The 10984-nt window shown below is 41.8% G+C and overlaps 1 long non-coding RNA gene across 1 annotated transcript; it reads left to right on the forward strand.

Annotated features, from left to right (window-relative positions):
- The first annotated feature begins 360 nt into the window (after nt 1–360).
- On the forward strand, nt 361–10536 carry LOC134807126 (uncharacterized). Its single transcript, XR_010146775.1, has 6 exons — nt 361–1070; nt 5763–5864; nt 6757–6810; nt 8709–8795; nt 9095–9230; nt 9688–10536. It is a non-coding gene; the product is annotated as an uncharacterized LOC134807126 (long non-coding RNA).
- Nucleotides 10537–10984: the final 448 nt, after the last annotated feature.

The raw sequence follows: 10984 nt of genomic DNA on the forward strand, positions 1-10984 counted from the left end.
GCTTAAATGTCACAGTCTTTCTTTAAATCTTGGTGTTTTGAAGATTTTTGAAGGCCCATTTAAACCCTCCCATTGAGTACCTAAAATGGCGAGAGTTCTATGTTGTCTGTACGACATCCATTTATTGTCAGTATCTGTTTAGTCTATACAGTTTTCTGATAGTGCTTTGGAAAACCATGTAATATCATGTATGACATGATGCAACATAAACATTCTTCCTAGGGCCTTTTATGCTCATGAATCATGGTGCTTTGCTGAGGAATGGAGGGAAGAACATATTGAGAGGGACTGGAGCTTTTGCTTATATGTATGCATGCATCTATCATTCCTCTATCTATCATTTTCCTTCCTTCCTTGCAGAGATTGAGCATTCACCAAGAATCCAGAGAGAAGCTTAGTCAGAAGGAATAAAAAACAACACTGGGAGGTGGCACTCCAAATTATTTCCCAAATGCAATCTAACAGGAAGTGGAATAATTCCCATAAATGGAGTTGAGATCCAGTGTTTTCCAAAGGTCTGGTGAGGACAAGCCTGGTTACTCAGCAGGCAACAGAGGCATCACTTGAGGCCATTGCAGCCCAGCTTTGGAAGCCTGGATGAATGTGTCAGTCCAGAAGCTGCCGCCAGAAGTCACACCCAGAGGGGCAGCTTAGAAGAACACATGGCAAGAAAAGCTGCTTTTAAAAACTGGAGGCACGGATGACTTCTATAGGCCTCTGCTGAGAGCAAATGCCTTATCAGGCTGGGGAGAGATGCTTAGAGAAAGATAGTGCAGTAAAAAGTCAATATTAAATTGTTTTTCTCTGAAGTGTCCAATTAGATGACTTTGAACAATTGTATATATTCATGTTAGCAAAGCCCAGAATGAGATAAGGGACTTTTTCATTTTCTTAGAAAGTTCCTTCACGGACTCTTCAAACACTGCCTTTGCCTGCATTTGTATTTCATATCAACAGAATCACACCATGTGCACTTTACGTATGACTCCTTTGATTTAACATAGTGAGCTTGAGATTCATCAGGGTGGCTGCCTGTGCATGTGGCTTGTCTTCACTTCTGGCTTGTTCCGGTGAGTGTTTGTCCCAGTTTGCTGATCTCATGACCACTTAGTGCACATGGGGTTGTTTCAGGTTGGGGATATAAGGCACGGGCTTAGGGTGGAGCTTCGTCTCACCCTTTGGATACTCAGGGCTGTGATTGCTCCCTGTGGAGGTGCTTGGCCCAGTCTATGGGTAGGTAAGAAAATTGTAAGCTGCACCCAAAAGGATAGGATGTTTCAGGTGCAGACAGGGTGGGAAAGAAATGCTCCCGGCAGAGGCACACCAGTGTTCCCAGTGCTGAAGCTGGCAAGTCAAGGCACATTCCAGAAACCCAGACAGTGAGCAAGGCCAGAGCTGAGTGTGCAGAGGGGAATGCATGAAGATACAGATAGAGAGGTAAACAGGAACCAGGCCATGGAGAGCCAGGCGCCCGGAGGCAAGGGAAGGCATTTGAACTTGATTCCCAGGGCAATGACAAGCAACTGAAGTGTTTTAAGTGAGGAAATTATTTGATTCGATTTTCCATTATAGAAAGCTAACAGTTAGGTTACTTTCTGTTTATTTTCTTGTGGTTTTCTCTGGGTATATAGTAAGACTGTTTCGCTTTCCTGTTGTTATACATTAAATTTTGTCCCCCCACCCCCGCAAAAAAAAAACAACATATATTGGAGTCCTAACCCCCAATACCTCAGAATGTGATTTTATTTGGAGATCGGGTCTTCACAGAGGTAATCAAATTAAAAGAGGTCAGGATGCTTGAGCCGGGGAGGCAGAGGTTGCAGTGAGCTGATAATGTACCACTGCACTCCAGCCTGGGCAGCAGAGCAAGAACCTGTTGCAAATAAAATGAAATAAAGAGGTCGTGAAGGTGAGCCCTAATCCAATATGACTGACGTCCTTAGAAAAAGGGCAAATTCAGACACAGAGACAGACATGCACACACCCACAGGGAACAGACAGAGTTCAGAGTGATGCTTCCCCAGGCCAAGGAACGAAACAGATCATCAGCAAACCATGAGAAGCCAGGAGAGAGCTATGAACAGATTCTCCTGCACACCCTCGGGAAGAGCCAACCCTGCTGACACCTTGATCTTGGACTTCCAGCCTCCGGAACTGTGAGACAATAAACTTCAGTTCTTCTAAGACATTCAGTTTGTGGTACTACATGAAAGCAGCCCCAGGAAACTAAGACACCCTCCCCTCCTTTCCCTTCCGTTCCTTTTAATTAGGATGACCTAAGAAGAAAATGCTCTCACAAATACAAGTTCTCTGAAAGGATGATCTTTACTGGCAGTCATTTCTTGAGATCCCTGTGAGTTATTGAGATAATACTAGTTCCTTGGAGATTTTGTGTGTTGAACACATACCTGTTTATACCATTAGGTGTTGAACGGCATTGGGGTTCAAACTTTGGATGGACTGCTTCAGAGACATGAATTTGTTTAGTGCTTAGATATAGTGAGAGCTTTTCCAGAAGATGCAGGCATAGGAAACACAGACCTGAAAGGGATGTGACAGTCCTGACTCTTATGTATGTATTTATTTATTTATTTATTTTGAGATGGAGTCTCCCTCTGTCACCCACTCTGGAGTGCAGTGGCATGATCTCAGCTCACTGCAACCTCCGCCTCCTGGGTTCAAGTGATTCTCCTGCCTCAGCCTCCTGAGTAGCTGGGATTAGAGGCACTTGCCATCAAACCCAGATAATTTTTGTGTTTTTGGTAGAGACAGGGTTTCATCATATTGGCCAGGCTGGTCTTGAACTCCTGACCCCAAGTGATCTGCCCGCCTTGGCCTCCCAGAATGCTGGGATTACAGACATGAGCCACCACACCCTGCCGACAGTCCTTACTTTTAATCCAGATAAGTCTGAGGCTCAACTCCCACCTTCAAGCATCTTAACCATTGACTCTCCATCCTGAAGAATTCTTCAAAAGAAGCTGAAACCTCCCTGAGAAGTTCAATTTTATTTTCAGAGAATACTGGCCATTATAGAAGGTCCTTCCTTGTATTAGCCAGAAAATCTATTTGTGCACAGCCTGAGCTATTCCTCCCAGTTCTGTTTTGTGGCCCCAGAACAAGCGGGGTTCATCGTTGTCATGGCTACTTGCTGGCTATCTGAAGTTAGGTATCAGGTGCCTCTAAACTTCTCTTTCTGAGATCAAAGACTTAGACTTTCTTTAGTCATCTTGCGCAATACACTTCCTCGTTCTCTCTTTAGTTCTGTTTTTCTCTGAACAGGCCCCTGAGCCAGGGTTCTGATTCGATTGTCTGCTCAGAAATGAACATGATCTTTCATTGGCTGTCTGAGTGGCACTCAGTGGCCCAGACATCTCCTGTCTTGTTCTGCTTCCATATTTCCATTAATCTAACTCTGGCTTATATCGAGTGTTTTGGTGTACGTATCTCAAAGCTGACTTAAACTGAATTTGGAATGATTGCAGTCTAACCCAGACAGATACGACTGTTAAAACTACTGAACAGAGGCACTCTGGCTGGAGTCCGAGAGGCAAGCCTCATGGCACAGGCGGCAATGCCAGCTGCTTGCATGCGACAATAGCAACTTCCTCACTTAATCCTCAGCCTCCAAGCTCTATTCCTACCTAACGGCCCGAACAGGCTGGGAGAGGGTGGTCAGATAGAACTTTCTGCGTGAATGGAAATTTTCCCTATCTGTGCTTTCCCATATGGGAGCCACTTGCCACATATGTCTCTGGGACACTAGAAATGAGATGAATGTGACCGAGACACTAAAACTTTAAAATCTTTAAAAAATTGTTTTCAATAGCTATCGGTGGTTAGTTGTTAGTGTGTTGGACAGCGCAGGTATATAAAGCCACTCCATCACCAAAACAGAAGTAGGGGTGGTAGGAATGTTGGAGAACGACAGGGGGAGAGAGAGAGAGGAAGAGAGAGAGAGAGAGACAGACAGACAATAAGAGAAAGAGAGAAAGAAAAATCAAGTGTTTCTGAGATAATCGGTTTCAGGGCAACTTGTAGAACAAACATTGGAAGAGAAAGAATCTTTCACTCTCCAGTATTATACAGATCTTACTGGCAAATTAGGAAAAGCATCCATGTAAATATTCAAGTAGAATTGGTAAGAAAAATGAGCTCCTGGCCAGGCACAGTGGCTCTTGCCTGTAACCCCAGTACTTTCGGAGGCCATGGCAAGTGGATCACTTGAGGTCAGGAGTTTGAGACCAGCCTGGCTAACATGATGAAATCCCATCCCTACTAAAAAAAAAAAAAAAAAAAAAAATTAGCTGGCGTGATTGTGCATGCCTGTACTTCCAGCTACTCAGAAGGCTCAGGTGGGAGAATCGCTTGAACCTGGAAGGTGGAGGTTGCAGTGAGCCGAGATTGCACTACTGCACCCCAGCCTGGGCAACAGAGCAAGACTCTGTCTCAAAAAAGAAGGAAAGAAAAAGAGAGAGAGAAAGAGAGAGAGAAAGAAAGAGAGAAACAGAGAAATAGAAAGAAAAAAGAGAGAAAGAAATAGAGAAATAGAAAAAAGAGAGAGAGAAGAAAGAAAGAAAGAGAGAAAAAAGAAAGAAAGAAAGAAAGAGAAAGAAAGAAAGAAAGAAAGAAAGAAAGAAAGAAAGAAAGAAAGAAAGAAAAAGGAAAGGAAAGATGGGGGGAGGGGAGGGGAGGGGAGGGGACGGAAGGTAAGGGAAGGGAAGGGAGGGAAGGGACTCCTAAAATGAGAAAGAAGCTGGAGCTCCCTTCTGGTTAAAACACCTGCCCCAGGGCAGAAGCTGTGGCCACCCTGATGCAGGCTGCACCCAGCAAAAGACACCCAGGGGCCTGGAGACAGAGCTGAGCAGTTGGAGGCTTTTGGAGGAACAGGAAGGTGTGTTCCCCTTCCTTGACCTATTTAGGAGACTCCCCTTCCTCTAATGAGGAGAAGAAGGACTAAGGGGAAAGTGTATCTAGGCAGGAATCACTATTTGCCTGGCACTGGGCTGGCTGCTTACAAAGATTCTTCATTTTTATCCTGGAGTAATTGATTATCCCCAATTCACAGATATTGGAATTATTTATCCAAAAGATGAAGAAACAGTGATAACACAACAATAATAATAATTAACATTTAACTATAATTGAATGTATATTATGTGACACATGCTAAACTCTTCACACCCATATTTATTTTTCACAGAGATATTTTCATTAAGCAGTATTATAATTTTACAGATGAGAATAAGTGGAAACTAATTGTCTCATGGCATGTAAATATTACATAGCAGAACCTCAATTTTAACTCAGATTTATTTAACTCTAAACTTAAATTGTATATACGTGTCTGTGTGTGTGTGTGTGTGTGTATATATATATATATATATATGATGCTATCTATAATGTCCATAATATCGGCCTTAATATATCATATATTACATGTATGCATAGAACCACATGTGTATGTATAAATATATACATTTACATATATATTATATGTCTTTAACTGGGGAAAGTTTTTTGGTTGGCAATAATGTTTTCTAAATGAGAAGCCATCTTTCTGTATAAAAATGTGGTGATCGGTAAAGTCATGTCCGAGACCTTGAACAGGGTCTGAGCACAGCTGTAGAAAGTGTATTATGTACGTGTACATGCAGTACTGTACCACATAGCACAGTTTGAGTCCAAGAGGGACGGCATATACAAGAGTGGTTCCATATGATTCTAACACTGTATTTTTACTGTACCTTTTCCATGTCTAGATATGTTTAGACACACACATCCTCACCGTTGAGTGACAGTTGCCTGCTGTATTCAGTACAGTTGCATGCTGTGCAGGTTTGTAGCCAGGGACAAGAGCCCAGGTAAGGCTGTTGTAGGCTCCCTCTATGGTGTTCCCACAGCAATGAAATCACCTAATGACACATTTTGCAGAACTCATCTCTCCTATCTCTGTTGTCAAGCAATGCATGATGGTATATATTTTTTTCGTTCAGAAGTTGGTCGCTAATTAACACATTTTTTTTCTTACCAAACTTGAACTCCATAAGATAAAATAGAAAGATGTTTTTCACTTGGTCAGCATCCATTCTTCCATGTTTAACTCTTTTTTTTTTTTTCTTTTGAGATGGAGTCTCACTCTATTGCTCAGGCTGTTTAGTGGTGCGATATCTGCTTACTGCAACCTCTGCTTCCTAGATTCAAGTGATTCTCTTGCCTCAGCCTCCCAAGTAGCTGGGATTACAGGGGCCAACCACCACGCCTGGTTAATTTTTAGTAGAGATGAGGTTTTACCATGTTGGCCAGGCTGGTCCCGATCTCCAATGTTTAACTTTTTATTCAGTCTTTGAACTTCCTCTCCAGACAATGGCTATAGCTGACAGTCATCTAGTATGTCACTGCTGGAGTACCGGAATATCAGTGGATGTTCTTGTTTTGCTACTTTAAGTGAGGTCTTAAATACCAAGCCTCGGAATCAGAGATGAAGGAAATTTTAGAGACTCGACCTAATTCCATAATTTAGAGACGAGGAGGCTGAAGTCCTTTAATGTGAAATGATTTACTAGACCTCAATAGCTCATATGGTGAGGGTAGGCTTTTATGATATAGTTAATTTTCTAGCTGTTGGTGCAGATTCTTATATAATTTATGGTTGATTTTCATTTCCTGGTACAATTTTATTTTCTTCCTCTGTACAAAAAAAATTTAAAGAAAAATACTTTGTGGATAATAATAATAAAATTTTTGTAAAAACAGGAAACTTAAATGTGACACTCTTTGCAAGGATGAAGTAAACAGGAAGTGAATAAAGTGAGTTGCAACTTGAATTACAAAAATCTCTCATCTTTGGTCACTAATGTACAGTTCAGAGCCAACATTCTTCGCTACCAATGAAAAGCTGTAATAATCATGGTGAACATAGCCTCTGTGATTTGTTGAGCACTTATTCTGTGAACATCTGTGCATCTGTTTGCTAGGCTGTTGTAACAAGGCACCAGAGATTGGGCGACTGAAACAACAGAAATCTATTTCCTGACAATGCTAGAAGCTGGAAGCCTGAGATCGAGGTGTCGGCAGGGTTGTGTCCTCCTGAGGCCTCTCTCCTTGGCTTACAGACAGCCATACTCTCCCTATATCTTCGCGTCATCTTCCCACCACGTGTGTCTGACATTCTGATCTCTTCTTCTTACTAGGATACAGCCATGTTGCATTAAGGCCCACCCCATCGCCCTGATTTTACCTTAATTACCTCTTTAAAGACCATATGTCCAAATACAGTCACTTTGTGAGGTCCTGATGACCTCCTTTAACCCAGGAATTTGGGGAGGACGCAGTTCAACCCATAATAGGCTATACATATCTAGCATGTATAATTTTTATGATAGAGCAGGGAGAAATGTATTGTCCTCATTTTACAGAAATATGAATTCAGAGAGATTAGTGACATGCTCAAGAGCACACATTCTTTTGAATGAAGCGAGGTTTATGTGTTATATTGTCACCCTTAGGTTTCCAAATCCTTACTTTTTCCACTATATCAGCAACACCACCTTTCTGACTGGAAAGAAAAGAGGCAGGGATTACATCGCAGTGGCTTAGGCCTGTAATCCCAGAACTAGGAGGCTGAGATGGGTGGATCACCTGAGGTCAGGAGTTCGAGACCAGCCTGACCAACATAGTGAAACCCTGCCTCTACTAAAAACACAAAATTAGCCAGGTATGCATGCCTGTAATCCCAGCTACTTGGGAGGCTGAGGTAGGAGGATCACTTGAACCCGGGAGGTGGAGGTTGCAGTGAGCCGAGATTGCACCACTGCACTCCAGCCTGGGCAACAAGAGTGAAACTCCATCTGAAAAAGAAGAAAGAAAAAAAGGAGTGCTCTCAGTGGACTTTATCTGATCCTTTTAAGTGAGAACCATCATTTAAGGGGTGTTCCCATACTCCCCACAACTTCAGGAGCAGATACCCCTCTAGTTAGAAGTAGAACTCTGGAAACTTTGTATGTATTTTAGTTTTCCAAATACATGTGTTTGGAATTAGTAGTAAACCCTTGCAGTGTGTGTGGTGAGTGTGTTTGTGTTGGTGGGTGTATAGTGTTGTCTGTGTGAGTCTCCCTGCAAATCAGTGGCTGTGTGGGTAAGTCAAAGTGGTCTCCTCCCTCATGCCGTGGGAGAGGCAACTAATGACCTCATGACCACTTCCAATCCCGTTTTGTGTCAAAGCCTTTAGGATCTAGCCAGTGACTGCTGCATAGAAGGCAGTCTAGAGATTTGGCCAGAATCGCAGCAAAACCCAGGCCAAGAGTGTGGAGAGGGAGCAAGCCCACTCGAGCTGTGGCCCTGCCTTGCTTATGAAGTGACCTCAGATCACTGCTGCTCTCTGGTCCTCCACTTCCTAATGTGTAATTAAGGAAGTCGCACAGTGCAACCTCTATCTTTAAGATCTAAAACATTTGAGTTTTCTTGTGATGAACAGCATTTCAATCCCACTTACACAGAAAAAAAAAAAAGCTCTGGCTTTAAAAATAAAACATCCAAAAAATTAAGACTAGAAAGATGATATTTAAGAGTAATATTTTATTACTTTGAAAACATCTGGTATGAATTTGAAATTTCATTTTACAATTTTTAATAGATTCCTCATTCTGTTTCTAGAAAATAGGTTAAAGTGAGTTGTTATGAAACCATGTTTCTAATTTTTATTTCAGATTCTATATTTCAACTGAAGCTCGCACTTGGGTGAAATCTTTCAACATATCTTTTGTTTAAGAAAAGTCAGAACAAGAATTTCCAAGGTACTGCTTATTTATTATAGAAAACATAGAGAAATGTACAGAAGAAAACAAATTCTCTCAAAATCTCAATTCATAGAGATACATACAAGGCATTTTTTAATGTATGTAATTTGTAATTTGCGTGCGTATGTGTGTAACAGGGTCTCATTCTGCCCCCCAAGCTGTAGTGCGGTGGCATGATCATGACTCACTGCAGCCTTGACCTCCTGGGCTTAGGTGATCCTCCCATCTGAGCCTCTTGAATAGCTGCGACTACAGGCATGAGCCACCATGCCAGCTTAATTTTGTATTTTTTGTAGAGATGGGGTTTCGTTATGTTGTCCACGCTGGTCTCGAACTCCTGGGCTCAAGTCATCCACCCACCTTGGCCTCCCAAGGTACTGGGATTACAGGCATGAGCCTCTGTGCCCAGCCATGATGTATGTAATTTGTAAGGTGAGATAACTGTCTTGTTGTTTTGCTTTGTCATCTATGTTTATATTGTTATCTGTAAATCCTCCACTGGAATAGTTTTTCCATCCAGACCTGAGTCTCATGAGCTACGGCTAAGATGTAATCACTCCCAAAGAAACATGCACTCTCAACAACATTTTTGACATACTTTATTGTTTACCATTGCTTTGCATGGAGGGGAATGAAATGGACCTTTTAGAATCAACTTGCCCAACAGTGGATCTAGGCCAGGCTGAGAAGAGTGTGCCAAGGCTGACATTTGAGTCTAGACAATGATGTCTCTCAAAATGCATTTTGCCCTGTGATTTTTCCCCCAGCTCCTTAGTTTTCTAGCATAATTGATGGCCTTTGTGGGCCATAATCCAAAACCACTACACACAGGAAAAGGGCTGTCAAGCGGCAATAGTATAATAATTCATGCGTTATTATTACCATTTAGAGAAAACACCTATGCAGAATTGCAAGTTGTGATGGGCCCTTGAAAATCAACGTGTGTGCCGAATCCAGGTGGATGCTGTGACCTCACAGAAGCTGTGAAGGTGTGCTATCGCAGAGTGGAGGTGTGGCAAAGTCCAGATTCGAGAAAAGGCTGAAGTCAGCTTGTGTCCCTGACCTGGGATCTCAGCCTTAATCTCATGTTTAGAAGTGAGGCCAGTGTCATTGGCCATCGACATCCAGAAGAGAAACTCTCATGGAATGACAGCTGACAAACAGCAGATGCCTTCAGACTGGCAGATTCTTCTATCTTGTGTTAATGCATCTTTATGGGAATTCACAACGTTCTCTAGGCAGGGGTCCAAGTGATAAGCACCAGAGCTTTGAAATAAGATAGTAGAAAGCGGGGTAGGCTGTGCTTTTGAAGTGCATTTTCCTGGCAAACGGAAGATGGCCCTCCTCATTCTGCCAAAGGGAATTCTAAGAGCCAAGATTACATAAGAGGATTGCATTTTGGATGTTGTTAGGATGTGAGCTGAGGTAGGCTTAGCTCTGGCTCAAGGATTTCAAAGTAACTGACTTGTTTTGTGTACTTTCAGCTCTCTGCAACTCTTGCTGAATTTTGGCATCTTTAGCAGAGCAGGAGCAATTGGCATTGATAAACAGATTTCCTCTTGTATGGGTGCCTCGCCAGTGCAGGGATGTGCAGTGATCTTTCACCCTCTCAGCTTTCCTCTCGATACTGCATTCATCATTTCAAGAGCTTTCAGGAATGTGGGCCGTGCTGACATTTTGTAATGTCTATCAGGAATTGAGATTTTAGGGTAACAACATAAAATGTTCCTAAGGTGAAGGTTTTGTTGTTGTTTTTCTTGTTAATTGCCTACATTATGACAGTTTTGTACTTAATTATCACCACATATCTAGCTGCTTGAAAACTGTTTCTTTTTTAAAAATACAAAGCAATAAAAATATAAACTTAAATTTCTTTAGCTTTAATATATCTTGGTTCACCTCCTCTAATTAATTTGCCATTCAGCTCATTTCATTAATGTATAATAAAATAACAATTAGATATTTGGATAAGTTAGTGAATTTGGGGCTTACGCTTTTCAAAGCTGATACTTGTTTTCTCTTAGGTTTTTATTATTGTATTAGAGCCATATAATAAAGGAAGAAAAAAGAAATAAAAAAATCCATGGGATTAAAGAAGAAATTATGTTGATTAAAATGTGTCATTTGAGCCAGATGTTCTAGAAGGAACTGCATGGGATGTGTCTTTAGAAATGCTCTGTGTCCTC

This window comes from Pan troglodytes, chromosome 8 (genome assembly GCF_028858775.2).
Source record: "Pan troglodytes isolate AG18354 chromosome 8, NHGRI_mPanTro3-v2.0_pri, whole genome shotgun sequence".
NCBI classification, from domain to species: Eukaryota; Metazoa; Chordata; class Mammalia; order Primates; family Hominidae; genus Pan; species Pan troglodytes.